General features: G+C 38.6%; 1 protein-coding gene across 5 annotated transcripts in view; it reads right to left on the bottom strand.

Annotated features, from left to right (window-relative positions):
• LOC105720554 (uncharacterized) overlaps window positions 1–12,634 on the bottom strand; it is a 382,182-nt gene that overhangs the window by 312,525 nt on the left and 57,023 nt on the right. The window contains exon 1 of one of the 5 annotated variants that reach the window (XR_010343019.1): window positions 11,079–11,175. The exons of the other annotated variants lie outside the window; for them this stretch is intronic. The gene's annotated coding sequence lies outside the window, so the exon portion shown is untranslated. Of the gene's footprint in view, window positions 1–11,078; window positions 11,176–12,634 lie in introns of those variants that run through there. 5 annotated transcript variants of the gene reach the window in all.

Here is a 12,634-nt window from a genome sequence, read left to right as displayed (position 1 = left end):
TTTTTGCAGATGTAATCAAGTTAAAATTAGGTCACTAGGGTGGATCCTAATCCAATATGACAGGTATTCTTACAGGAAGAGAAGACTAGACCGAGATAGACTCACAGGGAGAGCACATGTGACGACAGAGACAGAGATAGGAGTGCAGAAGCAGCAAGCCCAGGAAGCTCCCGATTGACACTGATGCCCCCACCAGACACGAGGGAGAGGCAAGGAGGGGCTCTATCCAGATCTCAGTGAGCGCAGGGCCCTGCTGACACCTTGCTTTTGGACTTCTGGCCTCCAGAACTGTGAAACAATGCATTCCTGTTTTTTTAAGCCACATACTTGGTGGTACTTTGTTATAGCAGCCCTAGAAAATAAATATACTTCCTAAGAGAAAATAACTTTGAGGGCACATTTAAACTTTTCTTAAGTGAGTTGATTACACATGGCTTAAAGCTTTACAAATATTATACTATCACCAGCTAAAACCCCCATTCATTCTGACCTGAGGTCCACCATGGACAGCTCACCTTTCTGCTTTGACATCTGAATGCTTGCAGTCTGACAGTCAGGATGCTCAATAGTTTACACATATTGTTCCACCTAATCCTTACAGTAGCACTCTAAGATATGCATTATTTTCCCTGTTTTGCAGATTTAAAAAAAAAAAAAAATGAGGGTTGGAGAGGTTAAACAAGTAACTTGCCCCAGGTCATAAAGCCAGTAAGTAGAGAACTGTGATTTAAATCAGGTCTGTTTGATATTCATTTCCAGGCTCTTAGCCATAATGCTTATTGATCTTACTTCGCACTTTGTCCAACAATGTTTAACCTCTTCAAATGTTCTTTTCTGTTCATGTTATAGAAGACCATTTTAAACTGAACACAAGGAGGAAAACAATAATCATGTCATGGGGCACTTTTATGAACTTTGTAATCCCCTTTAAAAAATACTAGAACAGAATTTCAGATATTCTTTCTATATGTTTCTGTCTGTCTCTCACACATCCTGCATAACCCCATCATCCCATCCCTTTCTCAGACTAAATACCACCCACCAAGTGCTTTTTTTTTTTAATTTACTTTTGAGACAGAGTCTCACTCTCTCCCCAGGCTGGAGTGCAATGGCACAATCCTGGCTCACTGCAGCCTCCGCCTGCTGGGTTCAAGCGATTCTCCTGCCTCAGCCTCCCAAGAAGCTGGGACTACAGGCGTGAGCCACCACGCCCAGCTAATTTTTGTATTTTTAGTAGAGACGGGGTTTCATCATGTTGACCAGGATAATCTCGATCTCTTGACCTCATGATCCTCCCACCTTGGCCTCCTAAACTGCTGGGATTACAGGCCAAGTGTTATTTTAACTGTTATTTATTCGGTGATCTGTCCTTGATGTCACATTCTAGCAGGGGACTATAATAATGCAACCTCACAGCATCCTATTTTTCTCATATGTGGCAGATATCACAATTAAAATGACATAATTTTTTGATAGCAGGATTGACCTGATGAGAAGTCTAAGGACTGTTGGTATGACTCACATGGAATCCTGTGTAGCTGACTACTGTAGTACCATTGCTCTCAGATTGGAAAATACATAGGCTTAGGCTGCATCAGCTTGGGAAAGCTGTGAATGATCAATAAGGGTTGTGCTCATGCTCTAGAATGCTCTCAGTACTCTCCTCCGCCATCACGTCATACATTTATAGAGAGGAAATGGCTCCATTGAAGGGTCCTGATTATGTCCGGATCAGATCGTGTGTACAGCTGCTCTTGTCTTAGGTATGGAAGGCTTTTCTTGGAAGGAGGTAACTGATCCTAGAAGATCTGATGGGACCCTCTCTTACTCAGTCTTTTGAGGAACATGCAAGTTTCTATCTCTGTGACTGGAGGTTATGGACATCCTTTCCCTGTGCTGTATGTCTGCCTATGCTGATTTCCTCCTTAATTCTGTAGAGAAGTAAATCTTCTTTAATTCCCCAGGTGATCTTAGCTGTGTAAAATAAATTACTGCATTTCCCAAGACTTAGTAAAGCATGAGATATTTCTTTCAATAATTGAAATTGTTCTTTTAGAGTGAAGGAGAATGAAGAGTTAAACATGAACATTAATCTTCTCACTTTTTTCAGGAACTCTGAAAAACTTTGACTGTAACAAAAATGGATGACAGAAAACAAACTCCTTCCCTAAGAATTTGGCCTATATGTATAAAATAGTGCTGACAGAGGAAAATGTAGGCTGATCCTGTTAATCCCAGTAAATGGCCAGGAAAATCTCTCACTTCACTTCATTTTCAATTAGTTATATACCTTTGTTTATATGCCTCTTCTGACAGGGAGCACAGATATTGTTTAGGTATCACTTCTTAAATTCACAGCTTTTATTTTTCCTCTAAATATTCCATGCATCCAACATTTGGCGTAAATTTTTCTTTTTGTTTTGTTTTTAACCAGTGATCTAAATGCTAGAATTGGCAATGATACTGCCAAAGATCCATCTTACAAATCTCAGGCTGGTGGCCCACAGGCCGCATTCAGTCTGCAGCTGTATGTAGCTTAAGCTGTTATGGTTTTTTTTTCACAAAAATGTTTTAATTTTTCAGCTTATGTTGCAATATTATTGCATAATAACCCCATATCTCCATTACTTAGAAACATGTATTTCTCATTCACAGGTTTGCCTATTGGCTGGGGCTCTGCTGGGCTCAACAAGAATCCAGTAGCATCTGCTGGGATTGACTGAACTTGGATCCAAGCTATCGGTGAGGTTCCAGGCTGCTCCACATGTCACCTCCATCTGGGGCTGCAGAAAAAACCTCTCTCAAGGTAAATGCAGGAGCACAAGAAAGATGGGAAATAAAATGCACTTCTTACTGCCACAGGTCATTTTTTTTCCTCACATTTCACTGGGCAATCCAAATCATGTGGCCAACTCCAAAACAAATGAGGCAAGCAATGTGTACTCTATCCGTTCTACTGGGAAGCCCTAAAGAGTTACATGGCAATGGGTGTCAGTGTAGAAATCTACTACAGGAAGAATAAAGCACTGAGAACAATGACCCAAACTAACACAATTGCTAACATTTAAAAATTGGGACAATTTCCACGAAAATCAGAAATTCCAGCTTTCCTTATACATTTAGAAAATTTAGTAATATGAGCTCAGAGCTCAAAATATAATCTATCTGTATTAGTCAGGGTTTCCCAGAGAAACAGAACCAACAGGATATATATCTATATATAAAGATACATCGAGAAATCTATATAGATCTCTCTCTCTCTCTCTCTCTCTCTCTCTCTCACACACACACACACACACACACACACACACACACACACACGAGAAGAAGCAAATTCCCCCTTCCTCCACCTTTTTTGTTCTATTCAGGTCCTCAATCGATTGAATGAGGCCCACCCACATTGGTGAGGGTGATCTCCTTTACTCAGCCTATTGATTCAAATGTCAATCTCTTCCAGAAATACACTAACAGACACACCCAGAAATCATATTTCACTAGCTATCTGGCATTCCTTAGCCTGGTCTTGTTGATGCATAACATTTACCAACCCAAATTCACCACTTGTCAACTTAGCATCCATATACATCTCCTTGAACCATAGTTAAATCTCCAAATAAAGAAAATAAAATGGTCATAATTTCACCTGATACAATAGAACTATTCTGCATACAACTGAAACACATTAAACCTTTTCCCAGAAGAGGAGGTAAGGTCCTTGAATAATGTTTACTGGTATCCCATAACTTAAATACTGTTACGTAAAATTAACAATACTTAAATACTAATATGAAGTCAATGCATCTTATGTTACATAATAAGGAAATAAGAAAGTAAACAAAAATATTTGTTTAATATATGTATATATATACACAAACATTTTTCTAAGAAAATATGAAGGAAATACTTGTGACAGTGGCAGTCCCATTTCTGTATCTGGTCACGTTGTCATAGCTGATATTTGTAACTACTTTTTTCTACTATTAATTCTGTATTCCCTCTACCAACAGCAAGCACTTCAGCTGGTCACACTATCCTATTTTCAAACAAAGACCTATAGAAATAGGACCCCCAAAAGAAGACAAAGCAGCTTGACTCTTTGAGTCAAAATCTATGAATCAATAATCATCTGCACTAGCAGTCACTCATAGTCTAATGGAAGCCCACTGTGTCCCTGTGTCTGTGTTCAAATCCCGGCTCACCACTTACTACCTGTATAACCTTGGGCAAGTCACTTAATCTCTCTGAACTTCCATTTCTTCATCTCATAGAGTTTTAGTGAAGACTAATTGAGATAATATACATAAAAGTTGTTCCATGAATTGAAACATGCCATACAGATGTTGCTTGTCATTATTAGCAGAGCTCACCTAGTGAAACTCAAATTACTGTTTAAGGAAATGACCAATTTGCATAGCCACCTGGATTTTTACTGTCAACGACTTTGACTGGGATTCAAATGCTTTAACAGCAGGGTTATTTCATTCACTGAAGATCCAGCTGGTGTAGCAGTTTGGGATATGCACTAAAAGATGCTTGGAAATACCTGCTGGTCTTTCAGCTATTGTGCTATAAAACCAGGTAGGAGAATCCTTTTATCATTTCCACAGCTGAATATGCTTTAAACCCCCTAACAGAGCCAAAATTGTCAGACCAAATTCCACTTGTGATGAAATCCAACCAGGTTAACATGTTCTTTCCTTGTTAACCACCTAGGCTTTTCTGGATGAAATCCTGCAGCCCTAAAACAGGCAAAACTTGACTTAACTTCAAGGAAAGTTTTGGATTTCAATGGACTTTTGAAGTCCCTTCAAAAGAGATAAGGACTTCAATGACAGGTTTGCCTATACAGAGGACCACAGAGGCAGGCCATTTGTAGAAATTCAGTTCATCTAGGAGCAGAAGTTGTCTGGTGAAAATTGGTTCAGTAAGGAGGGGCTAAGTGAGGCATGTAAGTTCAAACTCAGTAGAATGAAAATGAGTCAATTTCAGATGATTGAACTTTGTTGCTTTGTATTTTTCCTCTTGAGTTTATAAAAGCAAGCCCTTTATTTTTACTGTCCTGAAGGCCAATCCATTTAAGGGTTGTAGTAAATTAGAGCCAACATATACCATACAAAATTTAGGAAATGCCTAGCACATAATACATTGTCTCTATATATTTATTCAATTATTTAATTAACAAACAAGTATTTTAAAGATTTCCACAAAGACTATGAATTCGGACTTTTATGCATGAATAAAGAACTTCAATTTATATTAAGTGCATTCTTCAACACCAGATAAGCTAAAGCGGCAATTTTTCAAACAGTTTTTATCACACAATATTTTGCAAATCAAGCTAATAATAATTGCATTTTGGGAATCTTTATCTTAAAACATTTCTAGCAGAGCACATTATACTGTAGCTAAATCATTTTTACTATGAAAGTTATTGTTTTCTAAGCTGAAAGAAGTGTCAAATGGTTCCATGGGAAGTTAAGTATAGCAAATGTATTTAACCAGAACTCACTGCAGAAGAGATTCCATCAAGTAATGGTAATAGATTTATATGTGTGTGTTTATACACACACACACACGTACATACATAGACAGACAGATAGATAGATAGAGAGAATTGACACTCCATAATGAGAATTTTCTTATTGGAAAATGTGATTCCTGAATATGTATTGGGATATCCTGGAGTCCTTTCAACTTGGAAGACAGGAACTCTGTCAGGTGTGAAACAAACAATGTTCTCCTTAGTTAAGAAAGCTTTCACTCTACTAATCCATCTCTGCTAGAGATTATTAAAATGTTTTCAGCTAGAAGTTGTTAAATAAGATTTAGCAATGGTCAAAACGAAATTCTGAAACACATTTTTTTTCCAGGAAAAAAAGAACATTGTATTCTTTGCTGAATTCTAATACTTCTTAGGAATCTAAGGGTTTTATTTAGTCCACAGATTAAGATCTTAGTGAAATATAATAAAAATACTTTAAAGGTTATGTATCAACAAGGTGTCAGTGTGCATAAGGATGAAGTATTCCAGTCATAATTAAATTTCAAATCTAATTATAATTTGAGGCGTCCTTTTAATTACATTGCAATATTTTCTTTTCCTAGGAAGATGAGTAGTATAGCATCTTTTATCTGTAATTTTCATTTAATTAAAAATGTAAATAAATCAAACCTCCTTCTTAAAAATATTTACTTTGCACATAAAAAAGAGAATTCAATGGGGTTTTATCTAGTTAATCATATTTACTTTGAGTCATAAACATATGATATATGAATACATAGGCACAGAGGTCTAAATTGTCCTTAATATTATGAAGCAGGAAAAAAAAAAAAAAAACCAACGTTGTTAGTAATTATCTTTCTTGCCAGTGAGAATTCTTACGCCACTTCTGGCAAAATCCTTCTAATCCTTCAAAGCCAAGTTCAAATGTCACCTCCTTTGTGTGAAGCCTTCCCTAATTCCCAAAGAGAAATTCAGAGATAGGCAACTGAGCCACAGCCAGCGACTTAAATCCACAATGGTCACTAAAACATCCCTGGAACTTTCTAAAGCCTCTGAAGAAAAGAGCCTTTATCAGAGTTCCCTCAGAAAGAGGACTTCACAAAGTTAGAAAGTTGTAATGGAGCTACTTGGGGAGGTAAACTACCCCACCCTGTGCCCCCAACCAGCATATATGAGTATCAGGAATCACTAACCTACCTCCTAAGGACCCCGCTCCTTGGCAGGCTTGGGTTCTCCCCTGTGGGACAGACAAGCTTACAACCAAATATGATTCTTGGACAGTAGATGAGAGACTGTGAACAAGCTTGAGTATTTCTCTCTTGTCCTACCCCCCAACCCCAGTAATAGATTTGCTCTCTAATGTCAAATAAACACTTGCAAACTCCTCCTGGTCCCATTTTCTTACACTACTTCTAATGACATCAGACTCTAGAGTATAAGCTAGGAAAAGAGAAATGTGAAAACATGAAAGGATATGACACAGCAAGAAGCTGATAAGATCAGCGAATGGCAGGCCAGGCCTGTAATCCCAGTACTTTGGGAGGCCGAGGTGGGTGGATCACAAGGTTAGGGGTTTGAGACCAGCCTGGCCAACACAGTGAAACCCTGCCTCTACTAAAAATACAAAAATTAGATGGACGCAGTGGCAGGTGCCTGTAATACCAGTTACTCGGCAGGTGGAAGCAGGAGAATTGCTTGAACCTGGGAGGCGGAGGTTGCAGCCAGCCGAGATTGGGGCACTGCACTCCAGGCTGGGTAACAGAGCAAGACTCTGTCTCAGAGGAAAAAAAAAAAAAAAAAGATCAGTGAATGGCAAAACCTATGGTATGGGTGGGAGGAATTTTAGAATGGAGAGAGGATTGGAAATGTAGGGTAATCAGAGAGTGGGAACTTGAAATTGAGATAACAGAGAGGTTGTAGTTATTGCTAATGATGAGGTTTTGACAAAGGAACCAAAGAGTAGAGGATAAGATCATTTGAGCAGAGGAGTCCCAGAGAAACAGGCATATGAAGAATTATTCTCAAGAATAATAAAATCCCAGAACTTTGGGAGGCCGAGGCAGGAGAATCACTTGAGTCCAGAAGTTCGAGACCAGGTTGCACAACAAAGGGAGACCTCGTCTCTACAAAAAAATTTTTTTAATTAGCTGGGCATGGGGGCAAATGCCGGTAGTTCTAGCTACTCGGGAGGCTGATGTGGGAGGATCACTCAAGCCTGGGAGGCTGTGGCTGCAATAAGCCATGATTGCACCACTGCACTCCAGCTCGGGGACAACTCCAGACGTTGTCCCCAAAAATAATAATATAAAAATAATAAAATCACCAAGAATTTTGATAGACAATGTTGGTGTCAGTGATAGTCAGCCAGGAACTCAACTGTTCAAGGAATCAGAGTGGCTCCAGGCACCTCCTTCCCTACGGCACAAGGAGGCAGTAAGTGGTTTATGGTTTGATGACTTGGACTCAAAGCTGAGGTTTATAATCAGAAAAAAGAAAATGCCTGGAAGTAGCAATGAGGAGCAAGAAGAGCATCTATCCTACATTCACACAACAATGAGAGAGGAAGAAACGGAGATCAATTGAAAGAGGAAGCAGTGTCTTCAAGAGAGAACCAGGTTTTCCAGCTAGTGAAGTGAAATGACAGGGATCTGAGCTGAAGTAAAAGGACTGTTAAAAGATGAGGTGGAGCATACAAGGGATTTCTGCAGAAGGGTGATCCAAGAGGCAGAGCAGAAGGGTTGCAGGTATCGAGTGAGATAAGAAATGGGGTCATGAAAGGAAATGTGCACAGCTATATGCACATTAAGAGTGGAGTTCTATCACCTCACCATGTTGGGCTTTTTCAGGAATGAAATAAATAGGATTAAAGAATAAAATTAGATTAGTCCTATGGTCCCAAGACCGATGGTGATGATATGACTCCAGTTGGGTAGGAAGTGGGCACATGGATTTGCCATGATCTGTAGAATTCTAGGGCCCTTCCAGTGTAGAACCCATGACAAACACCCAGATGTCCATGGCACCCTCTGTTGACTCCTGAAGCACTCAGGGCTTCTGGGACCTCTTGTCATGCTTGTAAAAGGGCACCTAGAGAATGGGGAAGATGGACTTTATCCTGAGCACCCAAGGCTCTTAACTCCTGCTACATTATGACTTTTTCCTTTACAAAATAGAGATTTGTTAAATTTTTGGAGGATAAGAATGATAAAATTCAAGCTGTGTTTTAGGAAAATCCAGTAGCTTTTAGAAGTTGGTCTCTGAGGACTAGCAGGCAATGGTGATGGGTAGCTTCTAAGGATTCACCCTGGAATGAATATCTTCTGATCATCCATGGCCCAGATGCCGTCCCTGAGTTTTCAAAGGGCTATCAGTAATCAGAAGATATTCTCTCCAGTATGAAACCTTAGAGTCTCCAGATTTTATTTTATTAAGAGGTCATTATTTCTTAAAAGAGAGCCATATTAAAAACCACTAGACTCACTGATCTCTCTGTGAGAACATTCTTTTCTTAGAAATACTTCCTTAGCCCCATCAAGTCATTGATCATTGGTTACTTTCTCAGCAAGCATTCCTGGACCACCCTATTTGAAAGTAATACCTGCTTTATTTTGCTCCATGATATACTCTGAATGTTTGTTCCTTCCAAATCTCATGTTGAAATGTAATCTCCAATGTTAGAGGCAAGGCCTGGTGGGAGATGTTTGGGTCATGGGGTGGATACCCCGTGAATGGCTTGTTGCTGCCCTCACAATAGTGAGTTCTCATAAGGTCTGGTTGTTTAAAAGTGTGTGAGTGACACTCTCCTAACCTCTCTCTTTTGCTCCTGCTATTGCCATGTGATGTACCTGCTCCCTCTTGGCCTTCTGTCATGATTTTAATCTCCTTAAGGCCCTCACCAAAAGCAGATGTGGGAGCCATGCTTGTACAGCCTGCAGAACCATGAGCCAATTCAACCCCTTTTTAAAATAAATTACTTAGTGTATTAGTCTGTTTTCACAGTGCTATAAAGATACTACCTGAGACTGGGCAATTTATAATGAAAAGAGGTTTAATTGACTCATAGTTCCACATAACTGGGGAGGCCTCAGGAAACTTACAAACATGGCAGAAGGCAAAGCAAGCACCTTCTTCACAAGGTGTCAGGAGAGAGAAACACAGAAGGAGGAACTGTCAAACTCTTATAAAACCAGCAGATCTCATGTGAACTCACTGACTATCATGAAAACAGCATGGAGAAACTGCCCCCATGATCCAGTCACCTCCCTTTCTTCACATGTGGGGATGGCAGGCCCCTCCCTAAACATGTGAGGATTACAATTCGAGATGAGATTTGGGTGAGGGCACAGAGCCAACCAACTCACCCAGTTTGAGGTCTTTCTTTATAGTAGCACACAAATGGCTTGATACACTCTATAACATAACTTTATAGCTCATTTATTTTTTTGTGGCAGTCCTGCCATCCCCATCCCCAAACTAGAAGAAAAATTCTATGGAGGCAAGGATGTCTGCCAAATGACATCACTATTCATACTGTTTAGTAGCGTGCTTTTTCACTTAATCTATAGAAAATGACTTTCCGCGGAAGAAAACAATGGAGTACAGTGATTGTTCAATAAATAGTTGTTAAATAAATTTGGCTTCATATCTATTTTTTCAGCCTCAGGCTCCTCTCCACGTTAAATGATTCAACCACAGCAGACCAGTGCAGGCCTTTTATTTGCTGTGCCGTTCCATGTCTTCACACTTTTCCTCAAGTAATTCCCACCACCTGCACTGCACCTTTTCCATATTCCCCACAGAACTTCTATTCATGTTTCATACCCCCATTTAGATACTACCTCCTTTATTAGGGTTATATTTGATATTAGAATCCTGATGTCAGTACTGAGAACCATATTCTGATATCACCAATTAAAATATATTTTCTTCTTCCTCAATGTTTCCAAAATACTTGATTTGTATGTCTACTTATTACATTTTTATTCTGTTGATTATTATAGCTAGTCATTCATATGTCTGTATCTCCAACTGGAATTTATAAGCCCCTTGAAATTGATGATTACATCCTAATCATGATTATATTTCCAAAGGGCTTATCACAATGTCTGACATATAATCACACAATAAATGCTGGATTAGATTAGACTGAATTACTTTTTTATTTTGAGTTGCCAAGTAATCACCTCAGCCATAGTCTTCATTCTTATTCCATGATTCCAATTCTGGCATTAATCAGCTCATCACTTGTACAGAGGCTCTATTAAAGGTAACATGTGAACAATAACATAAAAACTGTTCTATGTATTTATTGACTTTTGAGCTCTCTCACTATCTCACTTTTCTGGATATGATAATAGCTGGGTCATGTTTCTTCATCCCTCCCCTGAGAATGAGAAAATATGAGAACAACAACATGTTATGGTGTGTGCAAATAACCGGGTCGGGGGTGGTTTCACTAAGGCATAAATGGTTAAAAGTTTGATCGTATTTTTAGCTGATCTTGCTGTGGTTTTCCAGGACTTTTTAAATTTTAACAAAACAGAATAAATAAAAGAATTAGAAGTAGAGTTTGTACCTTAAGTTGAGATTGCCGAAATTACAGCAAGTAAGAGAATTCTTGATGTCCTGCAGCCCATAAATAACTATACCTCCTGCAGTTTCCTCTTAGAAGCCAATCTAGAGTAAAAAAAAAACTTCAGGTTCAGGTTCTGGGGAAAAAAAAAAACTCTGTGCTTTCCTTCCTTCTTTTATACAATCAATAAACTTGAATAAAGCCCATTATGCTCTAATTTTACACAAAGAGGCTCTAGGGTCACAAAAGCAAATAAAGTCCCTTCTTTTAAAAGACAGTAACATATGTTTGGTGCCATGATTCAACCATTTAGAGAAAATAGAACAGAGATACATCTAAACCACATTTGCTGCACATCTGTATACTGGGTCCACTCATAAATGAGATAGTCTTTGCCCTCAATTTTATAATTCAGTGGGGAAAATAGTTTAATGCCATTCTATATGGAATGATACGAACACATTCTATATGTGTACTAATCTTATTTGTGGGGTACGTGGCGGGGGGATTTGGGTGAGGAGAGCAATTCTACCTGGTTTGGGAAGAAAGAGAGTCACGTGCTTTTAAAAATTCAAATATGATATAGTGTTTAAATTCAGGTTAGAAAATGAAGAATTTACTGTGTACTTCAGGAAAGAATAACCCAAGCCTGCAAAAGTCACTGTGTGAAAAGGTCTCCTCCAACCTATAAGGAATATCACAGAAATACTCTTGGAAAAGATTGCAAAAAAATATCTTTGAAGTAAAAGCACCTAGAGATGGACATTCCGATTAAGAGAGAATAGGAATACTTTCTGAGAGTCTCAGAAATTTTGATTTAGGCCAGTGAAATATCTCTAAATTTGAGGGTTTCACAAAGGATTGACAAGCTTTATTATGCTAAACAGGGCAGTTTACAAAAGCACTATCATCCAATATGTTATCGTCTAGATTTTTTATGGTTTCAGATCTTAGATTTAAATCCTTGATCCATCTTGAGTTGATTTTTGTGTAAGGTGAGAGATGAGGATCCAGTTTCATTCTTCTACATGTGGTTTGCCAATTATCCCAGCACTGTTTGTTCAATAGGGTGTCCTTTCCCCACTTTATGTTTTTGTTGCTTTGTCAAAGATCAGTTGACTGTAAGTGTCTGGCTTTATTTCTGGGTTCTCTATTCTGTTCCATTGGTCTATATGCTTATTTTTTACCAGTACCATGCTGTTTTGGTGACTATGGCCTTATACAATAGTTTGAAGTCAGGTAATATGATGCTTCCAGATTTGTTCTTTTTGCTCAGTCTCACTTTGACTATGTGGGCTCTTTTTTGGTCCCATATAAATTTTATAATTTGTTTTTCTAGTTCTGTGAAGAATGATGGTGGTATTTTGATGGAAATTGCATTGAATTTGTAGATTGCTTTTAGCAGTATGGTCATTTTCACAGTGTTGATTCTACACATCCATGAACATGGGATGTGTTTCCTTTTGTTTATCTATGATTGCTTTCAGCAGTGTTTTGTAGGTTTCTTTTGTGGAGGTCTTTCACCTCCTTGGTTAAGTATATTCCTAAGCATTTTAGGA

This window comes from Aotus nancymaae, unplaced genomic scaffold (assembly GCF_030222135.1).
Source record: "Aotus nancymaae isolate 86718 unplaced genomic scaffold, 86718_ANA_hifiasm-v0.15.2.pri h1tg000016l, whole genome shotgun sequence".
NCBI lineage: Eukaryota > Metazoa > Chordata > Mammalia > Primates > Aotidae > Aotus > Aotus nancymaae.
Note: the sequence above shows the minus strand (reverse complement) of the source record. Positions and strands in the feature narration are given on the sequence as shown.